At 37.8% G+C, this 20,516-nt stretch overlaps 5 non-coding genes and 14 pseudogenes across 5 annotated transcripts; all 19 read right to left on the bottom strand.

The window, feature by feature from the left end:
* Nucleotides 1-8,889: 8,889 nt before the first annotated feature.
* Nucleotides 8,890-9,008, bottom strand: LOC128288093 (5S ribosomal RNA; annotated as a pseudogene).
* Nucleotides 9,009-9,177: 169 nt separating this feature from the next.
* Nucleotides 9,178-9,296, bottom strand: LOC128288074 (5S ribosomal RNA; annotated as a pseudogene).
* A 174-nt stretch (nucleotides 9,297-9,470) lies between these two features.
* LOC128288169 (5S ribosomal RNA) lies at nucleotides 9,471-9,589 on the bottom strand (annotated as a pseudogene).
* A 175-nt stretch (nucleotides 9,590-9,764) lies between these two features.
* On the bottom strand, nucleotides 9,765-9,882 carry LOC128288128 (5S ribosomal RNA; annotated as a pseudogene).
* A 151-nt stretch (nucleotides 9,883-10,033) lies between these two features.
* Nucleotides 10,034-10,151, bottom strand: LOC128288177 (5S ribosomal RNA; annotated as a pseudogene).
* Nucleotides 10,152-10,323: 172 nt separating this feature from the next.
* On the bottom strand, nucleotides 10,324-10,442 carry LOC128288069 (5S ribosomal RNA; annotated as a pseudogene).
* Nucleotides 10,443-13,321: 2,879 nt separating this feature from the next.
* Nucleotides 13,322-13,440, bottom strand: LOC128288147 (5S ribosomal RNA; annotated as a pseudogene).
* A 172-nt stretch (nucleotides 13,441-13,612) lies between these two features.
* On the bottom strand, nucleotides 13,613-13,731 carry LOC128288115 (5S ribosomal RNA; annotated as a pseudogene).
* A 171-nt stretch (nucleotides 13,732-13,902) lies between these two features.
* Nucleotides 13,903-14,021, bottom strand: LOC128288121 (5S ribosomal RNA; annotated as a pseudogene).
* A 170-nt stretch (nucleotides 14,022-14,191) lies between these two features.
* Nucleotides 14,192-14,310, bottom strand: LOC128287811 (5S ribosomal RNA). The gene has a single exon (XR_008278513.1). It is a non-coding gene; the product is annotated as a 5S ribosomal RNA (ribosomal RNA).
* A 172-nt stretch (nucleotides 14,311-14,482) lies between these two features.
* LOC128287980 (5S ribosomal RNA) lies at nucleotides 14,483-14,601 on the bottom strand (annotated as a pseudogene).
* A 172-nt stretch (nucleotides 14,602-14,773) lies between these two features.
* On the bottom strand, nucleotides 14,774-14,892 carry LOC128287878 (5S ribosomal RNA). Its single transcript, XR_008278580.1, has one exon. It is a non-coding gene; the product is annotated as a 5S ribosomal RNA (ribosomal RNA).
* Nucleotides 14,893-15,070: 178 nt separating this feature from the next.
* LOC128288107 (5S ribosomal RNA) lies at nucleotides 15,071-15,189 on the bottom strand (annotated as a pseudogene).
* A 3,349-nt stretch (nucleotides 15,190-18,538) lies between these two features.
* On the bottom strand, nucleotides 18,539-18,657 carry LOC128287940 (5S ribosomal RNA). Its single transcript, XR_008278641.1, has one exon. It is a non-coding gene; the product is annotated as a 5S ribosomal RNA (ribosomal RNA).
* Nucleotides 18,658-18,827: 170 nt separating this feature from the next.
* On the bottom strand, nucleotides 18,828-18,946 carry LOC128287914 (5S ribosomal RNA). The gene has a single exon (XR_008278616.1). It is a non-coding gene; the product is annotated as a 5S ribosomal RNA (ribosomal RNA).
* Nucleotides 18,947-19,118: 172 nt separating this feature from the next.
* On the bottom strand, nucleotides 19,119-19,234 carry LOC128288191 (5S ribosomal RNA; annotated as a pseudogene).
* A 175-nt stretch (nucleotides 19,235-19,409) lies between these two features.
* Nucleotides 19,410-19,527, bottom strand: LOC128288239 (5S ribosomal RNA; annotated as a pseudogene).
* Nucleotides 19,528-19,704: 177 nt separating this feature from the next.
* Nucleotides 19,705-19,822, bottom strand: LOC128288122 (5S ribosomal RNA; annotated as a pseudogene).
* A 169-nt stretch (nucleotides 19,823-19,991) lies between these two features.
* LOC128287928 (5S ribosomal RNA) lies at nucleotides 19,992-20,110 on the bottom strand. Its single transcript, XR_008278630.1, has one exon. It is a non-coding gene; the product is annotated as a 5S ribosomal RNA (ribosomal RNA).
* Between the last annotated feature and the right edge of the window lie 406 nt (nucleotides 20,111-20,516).

Genomic DNA, 20,516 nt, shown 5'->3' with positions numbered 1-20,516 from the left:
ATGGGTATTTTTCCAAATATGAACCCTAGGTTAAATTATTACTAGCATAAGCTTAATCGAGCTTCCGGATTCCAAAACGTAAAGAACATTAAAAACGGGGCTTGGAATCACTTACTATGGAGCTTGAAAATTGAAGAAACCCTAGCTATGGAGAGAGGGAGAATTTGGCAGCAACTAAGGAGGATGATGACCAATTTTGTGTTATTTTTCCCATTTTATTTCATTTAATATCCAAATGACGAAAATGCCCTCCTTACTAAACTTTCAAAATTCCTTCCATGTCCTAATTTTGTCCATGAACTTAAAATTGGTCAAATTGCTATTTAAGACCTCCTAATTAATATTCCAAAACAATTTCATACTAAAACTTCGGGATGCAAATTTTGCAACTTATTCGATTTAGTCCCTACTTTCAATTTAAGCACTTTAGGCATAGAATTTCATCACGAATTTTCACACAATCATGCAATCATATCATAAATCCCAAAATAATTATAAAACAATTATTTCTATCTCGGATTTGTGGTCACGAAACCACTATTCCGATTAGGCCCTAATTCGGGTTGTCACAATTCTCCCCCTTTTGAGATTTTCGTCCCAAAAATCTTACCAGAAAGAGGTTTGGGTACTGTTTCCTCATAGCTTCTTCAGTTCCCACGTAGCCTCTTCTATCCCATGTCTGTGCCACAATACTTTCACTAAAGCTATACTTTTATTTCTTAATTGTTTAACCTCTCGAGCCAAAATCTTTATTGGTCCTTCCTCATAGGTCATATCCGATCGAATCTCAATTTCGTTGGAGAAATCACATGTGAAGGATCGAACGATAACGTCGCAACATTGATACATGAAACACGTTATGAATTCTTTCTAACTCTGCTGCCGTAAGGCCAACCGATATGCCATCGGTCCAATTCTCTCAAGAATCTCAGACGCCCAATAAAACGCGGACTCAACTTGCCTTTTCGACTAAATCTCGAATCTTTTTCCATGGTGACACCTTCAAGAACATTTTATCACCCACCGAAATTCAATCTCTTTTCTTTTAAATCAGCATATGACTTTTGTCGATCTGAAGCGACTTTCAAGCAATCCCGAATTACTTTTATTTTCTCTTGGTTTCTTTAACTAGATCAACTCCATGAATCTGCTTTCTCACTAAGCTCGGTCCAATATAAAGGAGTCCGACACTTACGACCATACAAGGCTTCAGACGGTGCCATTTGTATACTTGATTGATAAGCTGTTATTGTAGGCAAACTCAATCAAAGATAGATATTTCTCCCAACTACCTCCAAATTCTAAAACACAAAGATCTAAGCATATCTTCGAGTACCGGATTACTCTTTCGCTTGACCATCTGTTTGTGGATGAAATGCGGTACTAAAGTTCAATTTTGTACCCAAAGCTTCTTGTAACTTTTTCCAAAATCTCGAGGTAAATCTTGGATCTCTATCTGATATTATAGACATAGGTACTCCGTGCAACTTCACAATTTCAGCAACATATAATTCGCTAATTTATCAAGTGAGTAATCGACGCGTCTTTGGTATAAAGTGGGCTGACTTTGTTAATCTATCAACCACTACCCAAATAGCATCCTTCTTTTTAGGAGTTAAAGGCAAACCGGTTACAAAATCCATGGTAATCTTGTCCCATTTCCACTCGAGCACCATTCTTGGTTGAAGTAATCTGAAGGCACTTGATGTTCAACTTTTACTTGTTGATGATCAAACACTTGGTTACAAATTCGAAATGTCCTTTTCATACCGCCACCAATACGACTTCTTTAAATCATTATACATTTTGTGCTACCAGATGAACTGATAAACAGCCATTGTGCGCCTCATGTAATATTTTCGAATCAATTTATCATTTTTCGCACACATATCCTGTCTCGAAACATCAAACAATCATCCGGTCCAACTCGAAAATCGAGTCGTAACTCGATTCGCATTGAGTTCTCTTGATCCGCAACTCACTATCATTCTTTTAAGCATCACAAATTAATCGGAGAAATAACGGTTTAGCTCTCATTTCGCTAAGATTGACCCATCATCGACAATGCTAACCCGTGTTCATGGCTCTCAAAGTAAAAAGAAATTTTCGCTCAAGGCGTCAAGAACTACATTTGCTTTTCCGGATGATAATCAATCACTAGATCATAATCCTTTAATAATTCAAGCCATCTTCGCTGTCATGATTCAGATCCTTTTGATTCATCAAGTACTTCAAACTTTTGTGATCGGTAAAAATTCGCATTTTCACCGCATACAAATAATGTCGCCAAATCTTCAAGGCAAAAACAACAATGCCGTTCAAATCATGTGTAGGATAGTTCTTCTCATGCGGTTTTAACTGTCTCAAGCATAAGCTACCACTTTACCCTCTTGCATCAACACACATCCAAGGCCTGTCAATGATGCATCACTATAAATTACGAACTCCTTTCCTAACTCGGGCTGTACTAAAATTGGTGCTTCAGTCAATCGTGCTTTCAATTTTTCAAAACTTTGTTGACATTTATCAGTCCATTCAAATTTAACATTCTTTTGCAACAACTTAGTCATAGGAGAGGCAATCATCGAAAATCCTTCAACAAAACGTCTATAATACCCGGCTAAGCCTAAAAGCTTCTAGCCTCGGATACATTCTTGGCGGTTTCAATCGACGATCGCAGAAATCTTACTTGGATCCACCAATACCATCACCGAGACTATATGCCCCAAAATCCGACTTCACGAAGCCAGAACTCACTTTTACTAAACTTGGCAAACAGTTTCTTTTCTCTCAAGATTTGCAATATAGTTCTCAAGTGTTCGGCATGTTCAGACTCATCTCGAGAATAAATTAAAATGTCATCTATAAACACTACTACAAACTTATCCAAATATGGCCTAAGATCCGATTCATTAAGTCCATAAATATAGCTGGAGCATTTGTTAAGCGAAAGGCATCACAAGAAACTCATAATGTCCATACCTTGTCCTAAAGGCGCTTTCACACATCGACTCCTTAACTCTCAGCTGGTAGTAACCAGACCTCAAATCAATCTTTGAAAACACTGTGGCCCCCTTTAACTGATCGAATAAATCATCAATCCTCGGCAATGGGTACTTGTTCTTTATAGTCACCTTATTAAGCTGACGGTAATCAATGCAAAGTCTCATTGAACCATCCTTCTTCTTCTGAATAATACAGAGCACCCGGGGAGAGAAACTCGGTCTCACAAATCCTTGTCATTAACTCCTGCAATCGAGCTTTCAATTCTTTTAATTCATGAGCCATTCTATATGGAGCAATCGAGATCGGTGCAGTGCCCGGCAACAAATCAATAGCAAAATCTATCTCTCTATTCGGAGGCAACCCAGGCAATTCCTCTGGAAATACATCTGGAAACTCACAGACTATCGGCACTGATTCAAATTTCAGTTGGGGCAACTCAATATTCATTACATAAGCCAGATAAGCTTCACACCCTTTTCTCATGTATTTCTGTGCAGACATGTGCGAAATCACCATAGGCAATTTATTTGATTCATCTGTTTCAACCCACAGAACTTCTCCATTTTCACATTTCAATTCTAGTGTCTTTTGTTTACAATCTACCTTAGCATCATACAATGTTAACTAGTCCATTCCCAAGATAACGTCAAACTCACCAAATGGTAACAACATCAAGTTGGCCGGAAAACAGTGACCTTGAATCATTAATGGGCAATTCTTGCAAACCTTGTCAACTAGCACATATTGGCCTAAGGGGTTCGACACTTTAATCGTAAACTCAGTAAATTCAACAGCAACTTTTATTGGATACTAAATTCATGCAAATATAGGAATGAGTGGACCGGGATCAATCAATGCAATAACAATAGTATCATAGAAAGAAAATGTACCAAGAATAACATCGGAGATGATGCATCTTCTCGCACACGTATAGCATAAGCTCTAGCAGTGCTCTAGCTTCGATCTTGCCGTTAAATCTTTCATCACAGTTTACTACTAGTCCCACCTCCAGATTTCTCGGTGGTTTACCTCTACTAGCGGTGGTATTCTCATCTAGCACTCAAATCTTTCTTCTTTAACTTTCTCCGGACAATCTCTAATAAAATGCTCGCGAGAACAGACTGAAACAAGCTCGCTTCGGTCCCCCAACACTCACCATAATGTTGCTCGCCACATTGTCGACACTCGGGCTTTCTAGGTCGCACATTACCCACACTTGCCACCAAGTAGCTTGAGCTTTAGACCCGAATATGCTCTACCACGATCTCTGTGAATCCCCAATTGAAACTGTCATTCGAGGGTTTGTCTCTTTGGACCTCTTTGGTTGAGATTGAAATGGCTTGCTTATCTGTCTTTTTCGACATCACGGGCCTCAATAGCGACTTTTCTTCTTTCTTTGTTCAATTCTTGACTTTAAGAGCTCGATCAACCAATACTACAAATTCTTTCAACTCCAAAATTCCTACAAGCACTTTAATGTCCTCATTCAGCCCATCTTCAAATCTTCTACACATAATGGCCTCGGTGGACACACATTCTCAGGCATACTTGCTGAGTCTTACAAATTCGCGTTCATACTGCTACGACATTTTCCCTACTTCAATTCAAGGAACTCCTTCCGTTTTGATCAATGAATCGTGACTTATGTATTTCTTTCTAAATTCTTCCGGAAGAAATCCCAAGTAACTTTTTCTTTTGGCACCACTGCAACCAAAGTCTTCCACCGGTGGTAAGTCAATCTCTCAAAAGTGATACAAAGACACTTTAAGCATTCCTCGGTGTACATGAGAGCTCATCAAATACACGGGTAGAATTTTCAAGCCGAATTCCGCTTTCTCGGGATCATCATCGATCTTTGCTCTAAACTCTTCAGCCCTTGTTTTCGAATCTTGTCAACCGGAGGCTTGTTCATTCTTACCAAATCTATACCTTGAGAAGCTACAGAATCGTCCGAGGTATAGGAGGGGTGGAGGAGGTTGAGCATTTGGATTTGCTCGAATAAATTCAAGATACCAATTGTTCATCATTTGGAGAAAGGCATCCCGAGCCTCATCTCCTTGTCTCAATGTCTCAGTGTCTACTTTCCACAGTAGCGGTCCCTTGTGCGGAGCCGGCGCATTACTAAAGATCATCACCGCAGTTCCTTCAGATCCATTACTATATTAAAACAAAACACAGTTTAGAATAATCAGAGTCACCACACTATCACAATATTTTTATGGCATGTATAGCTAGACTTTTACACACACTTTATTAGTCCGAGAACCGACTAAACCATAGCTCGATACCACTAAATGTAACGCCTTACCTGCTACTGTCATTTAATAGGATACAAGGTATTACGAACATAATACCTACCATTAAACATAATCGAAATATAAATATGTCTTGAACAATATTAGCCAACTTTAATGGCTTGTACAAATTTGCTGGTCGAGTCATCAGAACTAATATTTTAAACCTAGACAAATATGACACGTAACAAAATAATTAAGCCTACTATACATGCCATAATTCAAAACGTTTAGTTCAAATACCCTAAAGTAGGATAGTGCGGATAGATCTTCACGATCCTTAACTCCCGAGCAAGCGGAGAACACTATAAGACAAAAGAGAGAAACAAAGTAAGCTTATAGCTTAGTAAGTAAGTATGTAAATACTAATAAAAAAATCTAACATGTTTACACAACAATTCAAGTACATCTACTTTAACTTCACTATTCATTCCACTTTGATTAAGCTGTCTCTGCTGCGTCATATTCACTAAATAAATCATAACTCGAGTTACCAAACTCGAAATTCAAATCCATAAAATTTCCCTGAATCTAGACTCATAAAACTTTTTGCTAATTTTTTTCTATAATTTTTGGTTCAGCCGATTAGTACAGTTTATTAGTTAAAGTTTCCCCTGTTACACAGCTCGACTGATCTGACCTCTGTTCACTACAAATTGAATTTCTCTCAGTACACAATTCAAACAACCCTGAAGTCTGTTTCATTTAAAAATAGTCTCAATAAGGAATTTAGACATGTAAACTATATTTCTTAATTTGCTTTGTACAATTTTTAATGATTTTTCAAAGTTGGAACAGGGGATCACGTATTCATCCTGAGCAAGTCACATACAATTGTAAATATCTCAAAATATAGAATTCCTTTGCTTGCTCTGTTTCTTTTATATGAAAGTAGACTCATTAAACTTTAATTTCACATCTCATTCAACCTCTAATTATATTCCTCCTATTTTTGGTGATTTTTCAAAATCACGTCACTGCTACCATCTAAAAACAGTTTTAATGCTAATTTCACTCTTTCACAAATTTTTTTATGCTAACCTCATTTTATCTTATATTTGTATATACCACAAATCATTTTCACCATATTTCATTCACTATAAGTATAGGTCCAAACCACAATGTCACCACAAAACCATCCCGTTGAACAATTCGGATCAATCCTCGATATTTAATGGTTTCAGCACATAGCCCCACCATCATACTTCGTTTAGTTCGGCTCTCTTGTACACATGGTGAACACTTAGTACCACTCATGCGACCTAGCCGATTTGTCTCGTAGCTCTCTTGTCTACATGGTGTCCGTCACTTGGAATCACGCATGCACCCAGCTACATTTATCTTTCACGTAGCTCTCTTGTCTACATGGTGTCCTTCACTTGGAATCACGCATGCACCTAGCTACATTTATCTTTCACGTAGCTCTCTTGTCTACATGGGATACATCTCGTATCACACATGTGACCTAGCTACTACAGGTGTCTCGTAGCTTTCTTGTACACATGATGTGCACTCGGCATCATACATGTGACCTAGCTACGCTCCATCTATTTTATTCGATTTTTCCAATGTTCAACCGGATCTCTCTCTCTATTATTTATTTCCATTCTTCCAATAGTCGATTTATACTTCAACATCAGCTAGTATATACATATAATAGGCTGAAATATAAGAATGTACATGAAATTATTGTAATATTTACATACAAACTTACCTTGGTGCAAAATGTGGAAATTTTGCAATTTAATCCAAAACTTTTTCCTTTCCCGCTCGAGATCAATTCCGTCTTTCTTGATCTATAATAACACATTTAGCTCATTTAATACTCATACTATTTATTTCAATCCAAAATCACATCATGGAAAAATTACATTTTGCCCCTAACTTTTACAAAATTACATTTTTGCCCCTAGGCTCGGGAATTAATTTCAGCCCTTATTCTTATGTTTTATGATATGCTGAACATTTTCTCTTCTACAACCACATCAAATTCTCACTTTATCATATAGTTATGAACAATAGGTATTTTTACCGATTATGCTTGCTTTTACTCGTTTTCACTTAAAACCGAGTAGCACAAGTTATTTAACATAATTTAAAACCTCATATTCTATCATAAAACATCAAAATACACAAATTTCACCTATGGGTATTTTTCCAAATATGAACCCTAGGTTAAATTATTACTAGCATAAGCTTAATCGAGCTTCCAGATTCCAAAACGTAAAGAACATTAAAAGCGGGCTTGGAATCACTTACTATGGAGCTTGAAAATTGAAGAAACCCTAGCTATGGAGAGAGGAGAATTTGGCAGCAACTAAGGAGGATGATGACCAATTTTGTGTTATTTTTCCCATTTTATTTCATTTAATATCCAAATGACGAAAATGCCCTCCTTACTAAACTTTCAAAATTCCTTCCATGTCCTAATTTTGTCCATGAACTTAAAATTGGTCAAATTGCTATTTAAGACCTCCTAATTAATATTCCAAAACAATTTCATACTAAAACTTCGGGATGCAAATTTTGCAACTTATTCGATTTAGTCCCTACTTTCAATTTAAGCACTTTAGGCATAGAATTTCATCACGGAATTTTCACACAATCATGCAATCATATCATAAATCCCAAAATAATTATAAAACAATTATTTCTATCTCGGATTTGTGGTCACGAAACCACTATTCCGATTAGGCCCTAATTCGGGTTGTCACACTCTATGTCCTACAAGTTTGAAAGAATTTCTTTAAACAATGTTAAGTGTTCATGCACAAATGCACCCTCCTCTAAACGACGAGCATAAAGGCACTACTTCATATGCAGCTTGCTGGTTAGAGTTTTTGACATACATATTTGTTCCAGCCTCTTCCATAATCCAGCGACCTTCCTCTCCTTCAACACATCTTGTAAAATTTCATTAAACAAATGCAGATGTAATTGTGTTAATGCCTTTCGATCCTTGCGCTTCTTCTCTTCCTCCGTCAATGTTGAAGGCATCTTATCTACCCCTAGCAGGGCTTCCTCTAAGTCCATCTATGCAAGAACTGCCTGCATCTTTATCTGCCACAACGCAAATCTGTTGTTTTGATCCAACAGCGGAATTTCATACTTTAAAGATGCCATTACCGCGATCGAGATGAACAACCCGAAGCTCGGATACCAATTTGTAAAAGATAGAACATTAGTTATGACAATATATCACAAAGAAAAGAGAAATAAAAATAAAGAACACACAGATTTTACGTGGAAACACTTTTGGGAAAAAACCACGGTAGAGGAGAAGAAAATTCACTATGTTGAATTCGAAAAATTACAAGAGGAGTAGACTATCTCTATTTATAGCCTTGTAAAACCATATTCTAATACAAGTTTAGTAAGATTGAAACATCTTATTCTAATCAATATCAGATAGATGGTTTTTAATAAGGTTTAAAAAACCTTATTCTAAAATAAACTAAAAGAAGTGTAGTTCTATAAGGATTTTATTTTTATTTTATTTTACCACTGTATTTTATTTAAATAAGGATTCGAGTCACTTATTTCTAATATAAACGATGTTTAACAAAAAATTATATGAAAAAAAATGGGATGGGTGCAACATGAGGACTTCCCAGGAGGACAGCCATCCTAGTACTACTTTCGCCCAAGCACGGTTAGCTGTAGAGCTCTGATAGGATCCGGTGCATTAGTGCTTGTATGATTGCACCCGTCAACTCTTGAGCAATATATTTATATAAAGGCTACCCTTATCGCACTTGCGCCATGAATTTGAATGCAAATTCGACCAAATAAAGTTTCAAATGATTTATTTTGCAAAACAAAAATAATTAATTAGTTAAACGATGTTTAACAAAAAATTATATGAAATAAAATGGGATGGGTGCAACACGAGCACTTCCAAGTAGGTCACCTATCCTTGTACTACTCTCGCCCAAGCACGCCTCACTGCGAAATTCTGATGGGATCCAGCGCATTAGTGCAGGTATGATCGCACCTGTCAACTCTTGCGCAATCTATTTATATAAAGGCTACCCTTTATCGCAGTTGCACCTCGAATTTGAATGCAAATTCGACCAAAAAATGTTTCAAGTGATTTATTTCACAAAACCCAAATAAATAATTAGTTAAAGAATGTTTACAAAAAGAAATTATATGAAATATAAAATGGGAGGGGTAGAACACGAGGAATTCCCTGGAGGTCACCCATCCTAGTACTACTCTCGCCCAAGCAGGCTCAACTGCGGAGTTCAGATGGGATTCGGTGCATTAGTTCTACTATGATCGCGCTCGTCAACTCTTGTGCAATCTATTTATATAAAGGCTACCCGTTATCGCACTTGTACCTCAAATTCGAATAAAAAATTGACCAAATAACATTTCAAGTGACTTATTTCGTAGAACACAAAGAACTAATTAGTTAAATGATGATTAAAAAAAAGAAAATATATGAAATATAAAATGAAAGGGGTGCAACATGAGGACTTCCCAAGAGGTCACCCATTCTAGTACTACTCTTGCCAAGCACACTTAACTATGGAATTTTGATGGGATCCATTGCATTAGTGCTAGTATGATCGTACCCGTCAACTCTAGCACAATCTATCGCACTTACGCCTCGAATTTGAATGAAAATTCGACAAAATAACATTTCAAGTTATTTATTTTACAAAACACAAATAACGAATTAGTTAAACGATGTTTAAAAAAGAATTTTTTTGAAATATAAAATGGGAGAGGTGCAACATGACGACTTCCCAGGAGGTTAGCCATCCTAGTACTACTCTGCCCAAGCACGCCCAACTGCGGAGTTCTGATGGGATCCAATGCAATAGTGCTGGAATGATCACACCCGTCAACTCTTGCGCAATTTACTTATATAAAGGCTACCCCTTATCGCACTTGCGCCTTGAATTTGAATACAAATTCGACCAGATAACATTTCAAGTGATTTATTTCAAAAAAATGCAAATGACTAATTAGTTAAATTATGTTTAAAAAAAATTATATGAAATATAAAATGGAAAGGGTGCAACACGAGGAGTTCCGAGGAGGTCACCCATCCTACTACTACTATCGCCCAAGCATGCTTAAGTGTGGAATTCTGATGGGATCCGGTGCATTAGTGCTAGTAAGATCGCACCTGTCAAATCTTGTCAATCTATTCATAAAAAGGCTACTCCTTATCACACTTGTGCCTCGAATTTGAATGCAAATTCGACCAAATAAAATTTAAAGTGATTTAATTCCTAAAACGAAAATAACGAATTAGTTAAACGATGTTCAAAAAAAATTATATGAAATATAAAATATGTAACAGCCCAAACCCTGCCTGGAAGTTTGGCTCGAATCTGACGTGTCACATTGAAGTGTTTTTCGAAAACCATGTTTCCATTAAAAACCATTCTTAGTAATTAAAAACTTATACCCTTTTTAAACCTTGTTAGAAAACCTCAGCTGAATAACATTCTTAACAACTTTGTAAAAAACTTGGCAGTTGCGAAAGCTTAATTCAAAAACAATTGCGGATACGTGATGTTTTGAACAATAGTAGTTGCTTTGGAAAATCGTGTTCTAATACTAGCAATTATAAGAACAATAAATAAAATTCCAAATTTGAAATCTAGAAAATTACAACGGCTTTACTACAACCCACATAAAAACATTTAAAAGTAATAATCAAAGCGTAACATAAGCAGTGTGTGGCTTTCTCCGAGCCCCTCGCAGCTCCGATCCGTCTAAGGTGGAAATTACCGAAGGTTAATAAGCGGGGTGAGTTTATGAAAACTCGATGTGAAATCCCTACTATATAAAAGGAACGATCGGTCATATAAAAGAATTAAAAGTCCGGTCCCACCCTACTTACAGTTTCAATCAATTGGGCCTTAGCCCATTATAACGAGCGATGCAGATGGACCTTAGCCCATTACGAATAAGAAACATTATTAGAACTAGAATCAAAATGAGAATCGAATCGAAATCGGTGATGAATCGAATTAGATGATGTAATCGAATCGATGTCGAAATCGAATCGAATCGAATGTGAATGCAATCCCAACCCAATCCAGCCGTATACACCCCCGTACCAACCTTACACCATGTGGGGAGACAACTCGACCCACCCATCCGTTACACACCACAGAATTTGCAGCATGGCTGCCAGAACAGATATTGTGATAGAATCACCAAATATAGATATTGTGGTAGAGCCACCAGAACAAATATTTATGGCATAGCCGCCAGAAACAGATAATGTGGCAAAGCCACTTAACAGAATACATGGTACAAAGCCATCGATAACTGCATTATGTTAGGCACATAGCCATCAACTAGAGTAACATAACCGGCACACAGCCTTAGGTAAATGTGATCGACACAGAGTCGTCAATAACCATATATTGGCACATAGCCTTAGGCAAATACGTTTGGCACATAGCCATAATCAGGTTGGCACAGATCCAAATGTAGGTTGGCGCAAAGCCATAATCAGAATAATTGGATTTAAGCCATTGGTAGTTGTATCATGTTAGGCACATAGCCATCAGCGACGGTAACATAGTCGGCACACAGCCTCGGGTAAATATGAACGGTACTCAACCATCGATCGGTCCATAGTCGTCTTGAGGGACCTGTATGACCTTATCAAATCAGTACGAATATACGACTTCTAATCCTTCAGTGGATCCACAGTCGTCAAGCAACCATGCGATCCTAACAAATCAGATCTTCCTCCGCACAAAATCCCAACCCATGCAACATGTCATGTATGCAGAATGTCATGCCCATATTTGAATCAAACAATCACAGTCAAGTAATTCATATCACCAACATATATTCACAATCAAATCCGTCAACCATACAGTCCAAGTCAGTCACTTGCCACACAAGGGCAAAACAATCATTTAACACCCTAGGGGCAAAATGGTAATTTTACCCTACAAGGGTATCTCGATAATTCTACCTTACAGGGGTATTTCGGTATTTCTACCCTACAAGGGTATTTCGGTAATTCTACCCTACAAGGGTATTTTGGTAATTCTACCCTACAGGGGTATTTCGATAATTTTGTAAATCGAGGGTAAAACAGTAATTCTGCAAATCGGAGGTACTTTGGTAATTTTACAAGTCGAGGGTATTTTAATAATTTGGTAAACTAAAGTATTCTAAAAAGGGATAACAATACGAATGGGCCTAAAGCCCATTCTCGGCCCAAATAGGCCCACACACTCGTGTGGCCCTTTTAGCCCAAATCTAGCCACAGATATGAGATTCACCTAGCCTAGTCCAATATTTACTACACAATCAAACAACTTATCCAATTGGGCCTGTAGGCCCATTGGGCCCACATGGCCCCTTTCGGCCCATCGCGGCCCGAAGTAGCCATCCTATAGCTAGAGTAGCGAGAAATACACACCTGATAGGAGACTAGAGTTAATCCGCGCTCCGAGCACTCTTAGTTGACGCCCAACCCAAACGATCACGCCATAAAGCGAAAGGGATCAGCCAAGAAAGGTACCTTTACTCTCCTCATGGTTCTCTCTATTTAAAGCCAGCTTCGTATCCACTCTTATGTTAGCTTCCCGATGTGGGATCCCTCCATCATCAGAGTTTAAATTCAACACCAACTCTTGCTACCCCTTGTTAGAAAAATAAATGCTCTTTGATTGCTATGAGTTTCGAACCCTGGACCTTCTTGCCAACTCTATGATGCCACCTTCCTGCCTCTTATGTGGCGCTACTTTGCCACTAGACCACAAGGCTTTTTGTGGCACAATTTCTCCAACAATATTCTTAAGGCCTACCTACTACACCTAGGGTTTGATTCACCTTAAACCAAAATTTTTGCTAAAGTCTAGGTTTGAACCCAGGACTTCTCCAACACTTCTCAGCACACTTAACCACTAAAACAAACCTTCATTAACGAAATTTACATGCACAGCAAAATATTATAAGCTACCTTCAACCGCTCCTATGCTCAAGGCCCAAAACTTCTAGGCCCAAATTCAGGGTGTTACAAAATGGGACGGGTGCAACATGAGGACTTCCCAGGAGGTCACCCATCCTAGCACTACTCTCGCTCGAGCACTATTAATTGCAGAGTTCTGATGGGATCCAATGCATTATTGTTGGTATGATCGCACACCTCAACCCTTGCGCAATCTATTTATATAAAGGCTACCCCTTATCGCACTTGCGCCTCGAATTTGAATTCAAATTCTACCAAATAACATTTCAAGTGATTTATTTCATAAAACGCAAATAACTAATTAGTTAAACAATGTTTAAAAAAATTGTATATGAAATATAAAATGGAAGGGGTGCAACACGAGGACTTCCCAAGGAGTTACCCATCCTAGTACTACTCTCACCCCAACATGATTTACTATGAAGTTCTGAAGGGATCTGGTATATTAGTGCTGGTATGATCGCAACCTTCAACTCTTGAGCAATCTATTTATATAAAGACTTCCCCTTATCGCACTTGCGCCTCAAATTTGAAAGCAAATTCGACCAAAATAACGATTCATGTGATTTCTTTAGTAAAACGCATATAACTACTTAGTTAAATGATGTTTAAAAAAATTATATGAAATATAAAATAGGAGTGGTGCAACTCGAGGACTTACCAAAAGGTCACCCATCCTAGTACTACTCTAGCCCAAGCACGCTTAACTGCGGAGTTTTGATGGTATTCGGTGCATTAGTGCTGGTATAATCTAACCAGTCAACTCCCGCGCACTCTATTCATATAAAGGCTACCCCTTATCACACTTGCGCCTCATATTTGAATTCAAATTTAACCAAATAACGTTTGAAGTGATTTATTTCGTAAAACGCAAATAACTAATTAGTTAAACGATGTTTAAAAAAATTACATGAAATATAGAATAGGAGGGGTGCAACCCGAGGACTTCCCAAGAGGTCACCCATTCGAGTACAACTCTAGCCCAAGCACGCTTAATTGCGGAGTTCTGATGGGATCCGGTACATTAGTACTGGTATGATCGCACCCGCCAACTCTTGCGCATTCTATTTATATAAAGGCTACCCCTTATCGCACTTGTGCCTCGAATTTGAATTCAAATTCGACTAAATAACGTTTCAAGTAATTTATTTCATAAAACGCAAATAAATAATTACTTAAACTATGTTTAAAAATAAATTACATGAAATATAAAATAGGAGGGGTGCAACATGAGGACTTCCCAAGAGGTCACCCATCTTAGTACAACTCTAGCCCAAGCACGCTTAACTACGGAGTTCTGATGGGATCGAGTGCATTCGTGCTTGTATGACCGCACCTGTCAGCTCTTGCGCATTATATTTATATAAAGGCTACCCCTTATTGCACTTGCGCCTCGAATTTGAAATCAAATTCAACCAAATAACATTTCAAGTCATTTATTTCGTAAAACGCAAATAACAAATTAGTTAAACGATGCTTAAAAATAAATTACATGAAATATAAAATAGGAGGGGTGCAACACGAGGAATTCCCAAGAGATCACCCATCCCAGTACTACTCTTGCCTAAGCACGCTTAACTGTAGAGTTCTAATGGGATCCGGTGCATTAGTGCTGGTATCATTGCACACGTCAACTTTTGCGCAATCTATTTATGTAAAGGCTACCCCTTATCGCACTTGCGCCTCAAATTTGAATTCAAATTTGACCAAATAATGTTTCAAGCGATTTTTTTCGTAAAACACAAATAAGTAATTAGTTAAACTATGTTTAAAAAACAAAAAAGATTACATGAAATATAAAATGGGAGGGGTGCAACACGAGGACTTCCCAAGAGATCACCCATCCTACTACTGCTCTCGCCCAAGCACACTTAACTGCGGAGTTTTGATGGGATCTAGTGCATTAGTCCTGGTATAATCTAACTCGTCAACTCTTGCGCAATCTATTTATATAAAAGCTACCCCTTATTGCACTTGTGCTGTAACACCCCGAACCCGAGACCATCGCCGGTGTCGGACACGAGGGGTTAACGAGACAAATCCTCTTAAAGTACCGACCAATTTGGCATTTCTAGACAGGCTGGAAAACTGCGTCACTGTCGCCTTAAAAATCATATCTTGAGTTTCAAAACTCGGAAACTGATTCCGTAAATTTTCCCTGAATTTAGACTCATATATCCATCCATGGATTTATTTCTAGAATTTTTCGTTGGGCCGATTGGTACAGTTTATTAGTTAAAGTCACCCATGTTACAGGGGTCGACTACACTGACCTTCGCGTGTTACAACTTGAATATCTCTCTGTACAGGGCTTTAATACTGGTGCCGTTTGTTTCTAATGAAACTAGACTCAAAACGGAATCTGCACATATAAGGCATGACTTCTAATTCTTTCTGGATAATTTATAGTAAATTTTCAAAGTCGCGTCAGGGGACCCAGAAACCGTTCTGGCCCTGTCTCACGAGAACTTTAATATCTCTCGGTATACTGTTCATATGATCGTTTCGTTACTTTCATATGAAAATAGACTCGTCAAGGTTCGTTTGCATAACTTATTCACAATTTAATACCCTTCCTACAAATTTTGGTGATTTTTCACATCCACGTCACTGCAACTGGCAGCATCTGTTTTAAGGTAGGCCTTACCTATTTTGTAGTTTCCATGGACTAACTATAGTCTAGTCATACATAGGTCCACCTATGATCATGTTTAGCCATTCAAATGGCTGATCATGTGACCAACACTCCCATTCCAATCCATAATAACATCATGAAACCATATAAAATTACAAACCACAAATGGTCTAATTCGTACTCCACTTTTACGAACCATTTTCGCATGGCCGTACACATATACATCACAAAAGCACTTGAAAACAACCGAGGGTAGTCCTATACATGCCATATCCAAAGTTCAACTAAAAGAGTACCAAAGGGGGTTTGATAGTGTGGATGACTTCACTTCAATGATCCCGAATCCGATCGCTAGCGAGCAAAATCTATAAAACAGAGAGCCAAAGCAGCGGGTAAGCATGTTTATGCTTAGTAAATCTCAAGCAATGAAATCGGCTTTAACTAAAGCATTACATTCACATAGCCAAATGAATCATTTCATTTATACACATTCACATAATCATACTTACTTCACACTTCATCAACATATACATTCACAAGATATCAACCAATTCAAGAGCTGAAAATTCGTTAGTCGATTGACGAATATTATTCAAACGTATCGACTTTTCCATTGCACATGTAAACATACCTTATCCTTTGGGCTTTTCGGCGTAGTAATTAAATGTATTACAGCAACCAACGCTCACCTTCAACCCAAGCTTCTTGAATACAACCGGATATAACCACACGCATCGAATGCCTTGGTCTTAGCCGGATATAACGACTCGCACAAATGCCTTCGGTATTAGCCCGATATAACAACTTGCACGAATGCCTTGGTATTAGCCCGGATAAAGTCACTAGCACAATTGCCTTCAGGTCTTAACCGGATATCATTCAATTGCTCATGCACACATACATCCATAATCATTACACATTCATGTTTCATTTTCGTTACTAAGGCTCAAACACAAATATAATCACTAGCGTAATTGCCTTGGGGACTTAGCCCGGTACCATTCAAATACTCATACACACGTATATTAGTAATCATTACACATCCATAATTTCATTTCACATAATTCAAGTAGGGTCATTACTTGAAGACTTACCTCGGATGTTGTCGAACGGCTTCAACGGCTATTCGATCACTTTTTCCTTCCCCTTATCCAATTGTGGCCCTCTAAGCTCTTGAGCTAATTCAAACAAATTCAATTTATTAAAGTCTCGCTTGCTAGCCTTGGCCGAATACACACATCATTGACTCAACATCACATAACTAAGCACTTTAGTCAATTTTCTTTAATTACGTACACATTCGGCCTTAGCTCACAACAAGGTAGCCGATTACCAAAGTCAAGAATAGGCACCATTAAGCTTGCCTCTAACCGAATGCATGCACAATAATTCCCCTCATGTGGCCGATTATACTTAGTCATACTTGCACAAAATCAACAATAAATTGCAAGATTTTCACATCATATGTGTACTAGGCCGAATGTACATGCAATTTCACAAACATTCTTCAACACTTTCTTCTTTAAACAAACATATTTATCACTTACTTCATAACCAAAACATCATGTGCAAACATATATACACATATAGGTGCAAGGCCGAATTTCAAGGTGTCCATAACCATCCAAAACACAAATTTTAACTAACATGCAAGAAGCATAAACCATGCTCATGAGCATACCATGGCCGAATACATCACACACCATACCCTTTTAATTTTTTGGTCATGGTTAAACAAAGGATTCAATGTCTTACTCAAGAATGCTAAAAGAAATTTCAAGAGTAGTCAATCCATCATTGCATGCATCATCAACAAGCTTCACATTTAGCATGCAATGGCTTTAACACAATATCAACCTTGGCCAAATACCATTTCCATGGCACAACAAGGATTTGGACCATGGGCTAACATGAACATCAAGTTAGCAACTAAAACATGCATGAATCTCATGACACAACCTCAAACATACCTTAATCTTGATGCAAGTATAGCCAAATCTCCTTCTAGATCTCTTCTAAACCAAAAATGGAGCAAAATCCTCCCTCTTCCTTAGTTTTGGCTCAAAGAAAGGATGAACAAATTTTTTCTTTCTTTCTCTACAACTCACGACAATGGGGAATACCACACTCACACACATTTTTTTTCATTCTCTTCTTACCCATACTCCTTTGTTTATTATTTCTCCCTAATGCACCAACAAAACATGTTTATGACATGTTTTGCCCATCCTCTCTTGCCATGGCCGCCACCACCTATAAAAAGGGGTATTTGACATGCAAGTCCATTGTTTTGCATGCATGCTTTAATTAGTCATCACACATTTCCTATCATACTTTCAAAGTTTACTACTAGGCCCTTTCTAGTGAAATTCACATTTATAACACTAAATCAAATCATCAAAATGTCACACACAATTTAACACATATCATAGGCATCAAAATAAATTTTAAATTATTTTTATTCCTCGGTTTTTTGGTCCCGAAACCACATCCCGACTAGGGTCAATTTTGGGCTGTCACATGTGCCTCAAATTTGAAATCAAATTCAGCAGAATAACGTTTCAAGTGATTTATTTCGTAAAACGCAAATAACTAATTAGTTAAACGATGTTAAAAAATTACATAAAATAGAAAATGGGAGGGGTGCAACACGAGGAATTCCCAGGAGGTCACCCATCCTAGTACTACTCTCAGCCAAGTACATTTAACTGCAGAGTTCTAATGGGATCCGATGCATTAGTGCTAGTATCATCGCACCCGTCAACTCTTGCGCAATCTATTTATGTAAAGGCTACCCCTTATCGCACTTGCACCTCAAATTTGAATTCAAAATCGACCAAGTAACATTTCAAGCGATTTAATTCATAAAACACAAATAACTAATTAGTTAAACAATGTTTAAAAAAATTACATGAAATATAAAATGGGAAGGGTGCAACCCAAGGACTTCCTAGGAAGTCACCCATCCGAGTACAACTCTAGCCCAAGAACGCTTAACTGCGGAGTTCTGACGGGATCCGGTACATTAGTACTGGTATGATCGCACCTGTCAACTCTTGCACATTCTATTTATATAAAGGCTATATCTTATCGCACTTGCGCCTCGAATTTGAATTCAAATTTGACTAAATAACGTTTCAAGTAATTTATTTCGTAAAATGCAAATAACTAATTACTTAAACTATGTTTAAAAATAAATTACATGAAATATAAAATAGGAGGGCTTCAACACGAGGACTTCCCAAGAAGTCACCCGTCCTAGTACAACTCTAGCTGGAGCACGCTTAACTACGGAGTTCTGATGGGATCGGGTGCATTAGTGCTTGTATGATTGCCCCTGTCAGCTCTTGTACATTATATTTGTATAAAGGCAAACCCTTATCGCACTTGCGCCTTGAATTTGAATTCAAATTCAACCGAATAACGTTTCAACTGATTTATTTCGTAAAACGCAAATAACTAATTAGTTAAACAACGCTTAAAAATAAAGTACATGAAATATAAAATGGGAGGGGTGCAACACGAGGAATTCCCAAGAGATCACCCGTCCCAGTACTACTCTTGCTAAGAACACTTAACTGTCGTGTTCGAATGGGATCCGGTGCATTAGTGCTGGTATCATCGCACACGTCAACTCTTGCGCAATCTATTTATGTAAAGGCTACCCCTTTTCGCACTTTTGCCTCAAATTTGAATTCAAATTTGACCAAATAACGTTTCAAGCGATTTTTTTCGTAAAACAAAAATAACTAATTAGTTAAACAATGTCCAAAAAACAAAAAAATTACACGAAATATAAAATGGGAGGGGTGTAACACGAGGACTTCCCAAGAGATCACCATCCTAGTACAACTCTCACCCAAGCACGTTTAACTGCAGAGTTTTGATGGGATCCGGTGCATTAGTGCTGGTATAATCTAACTCGTCAACTCTTGCGCAATCTATTTATATAAAAGCTACCCCTTATTGCACTTGTGCCTCAAATTTGAAATCAAATTCAACCGAATAACGTTTCAAGCGATTTATTTCGTAAAACACAAATAACTAATTAGTTAAACGATGTTAAGAAAATTACATAAAATATAATATGGGAGGGGTGCAACGCGAGGACTTCCCAGGAGGTCACCCATCCTAGTACTACTCTCAGCCAAGCACATTTAACTGCAGAGTTCTAATGGGATCCGATTCATTAGTGCTAGTATCATCGCACCCGTCAACTCTTGCGCAATCTATTTATGTAAAGGCTACCCCTTATCACGCTTGCGCCTCAAATTTGAATTCAAATTCGACCAAGTAACGTTTCAAACGATTTATTTCATAAAACACAAATAACTAATTAGTTAAACAATGTTTAAAAGTAAAACAATTACATGAAATATAAAATGGGAGCGGTGCAACACGAGGGCTTCCCAGGAGATCACCCATCGTAGTACTGCTCTCACCCAAGCACGCTTAACTACGGGGTTTTGATGGGATCTGGTGCATTTGGGTTAGTATAATCTAACCCGTCAACTCTTGCGCAATCTATTTATATAAAGGCTACCCCTTATCACACTTGTGCCTCGAATTTGAATTCAAATTTGATCAAATAACGTTTCAAGTGATTTATTTTGAAAAA

The sequence above is a fragment of the Gossypium arboreum genome, unplaced genomic scaffold (genome assembly GCF_025698485.1).
Source record: "Gossypium arboreum isolate Shixiya-1 unplaced genomic scaffold, ASM2569848v2 Contig00169, whole genome shotgun sequence".
Taxonomy (NCBI): domain Eukaryota; kingdom Viridiplantae; phylum Streptophyta; class Magnoliopsida; order Malvales; family Malvaceae; genus Gossypium; species Gossypium arboreum.
This window is presented reverse-complemented; position numbering and strand designations above follow the sequence as displayed.